Below are 1,548 nucleotides of genomic sequence, written 5' to 3' on the forward strand. Positions count from 1 at the left end.
CTGCAACTCTACCCAATGAAATCTCCTTAACAACTAATTAAATCGCTTGATAATTTAAACCAGCCATGGATTTAAGATTTTTACAATCAGTGGCAACACGTGGTCCTTGATAACAAAGCTTAAACCCATAAGTAAAACCTTGCAACAATTCTAAAACCACCGAACTGAGTGGGTAATTGGTCAATAGTTTGCTCAACATGCGCACCTTGACTGGGCTTGTTGCGATATTAGTGAGGTCTAAATGACTGGACATGTTGGGCTCTACTAGTTGAGCTTGGTTGTGTGGATCTATTGGGTTGCTGAGGTCGCCAAGTTGCTTGCATATCACCAGACCTAAAATTTAAACTGGTGCCTGGGGATGTTTTATACCTGATGTAGGGGTGATTTTGTGAACATGATATGCATTCATGTTTATATTGGCCCCGAGATTTGCTACATTACCCCTTGTAATTAAAATCATAACACTTTAGGAGCGATGCCTGGCTGTAGGAAGATTGGGTGGTGGTTGTACTGTACATGTACAGGAGCCATAGCTCTTAGTCAACAACAGCAAATGAAAGGGAAGGGTTAGCCTCCTTCTTCAACCTAAATTGAACATCATAATCGCGCCATCCTAAGGTCTTGACTCTACTTGCCCCCAGCCTGATGGTATGGATATATTTAAAAAGTTGGGCTCTACTCTCAGGATGTGCTGAAACATATATTGACGCATAAATGAGGAAAGCATCAGTCCAAACCTGTATATCGGTTATGACCTTTGCTTTGGACTTAGAGGCCAAAGTAAGGCTACCCTCTTTCATGGAAAAATATTTAGTGTCATCGTTGGGATCAACCCCTCAGAATGTCCAACCAACAGCCCCAAATTGATATATTGCCCATTTACAATTTTGTGTTTCAATCGATTTGGCACCATGTGCCCCAAATCATTGTCATAACTTTGCGTTTGAGCAAGATAGTTACTAGAAAATATCTCAGGTGTTGTACCTGTACTCGGCTCATCCGTAGGCATACTTGGCAGGAGGGGCTCTATGGGCATGCATTGAGACTGCCTGGATATGAATTTGTTTGCAGACGACTGACGACGTTGCGTATGACGTCACAGTTTATGCTGTGTTCGGCTAATATCCCGAAAATCGTGACATGGATGACTCTAAGAACCCGGGGTAGTGCCCTTGGGATGCCGAAAAATAGCACAGCGCAGTTGTGTTAAGTAGGGCCATAGAAATATGTCGGGAAAAAACGTTAATAAACAGATCAATTTGTGACAAATTCTGTAAGCACTACCCTTTTATACAAAAACAATATGTATATATCATTAAGTGCATATTGACCTCTTATACATTTTTCACGAGACCGATAGTCTCTACATCAACTCTATATCACGTGATCAAATATCAAGATAAAAACGTATCGTGTATGTATAAATCGTTGAATTGGCACGATATCCAGATATCAATGCAAGTTGAAGTTAATATAACTTCAAAGCATATCAATTTCTTAATTTGAAAGGTGCTGAGAACAAGTTTATTGTGACTTTTAACATGTCTA

The 1,548-nt window shown here is 40.2% G+C and overlaps 1 pseudogene; it reads right to left on the minus strand.

The window, feature by feature from the left end:
- Positions 1-227: 227 nt before the first annotated feature.
- LOC125677848 (uncharacterized) lies at positions 228-1,036 on the minus strand (annotated as a pseudogene).
- Positions 1,037-1,548: the final 512 nt, after the last annotated feature.

This window comes from Ostrea edulis, chromosome 3, assembly GCF_947568905.1.
Source record: "Ostrea edulis chromosome 3, xbOstEdul1.1, whole genome shotgun sequence".
NCBI classification, from domain to species: domain Eukaryota; kingdom Metazoa; phylum Mollusca; class Bivalvia; order Ostreida; family Ostreidae; genus Ostrea; species Ostrea edulis.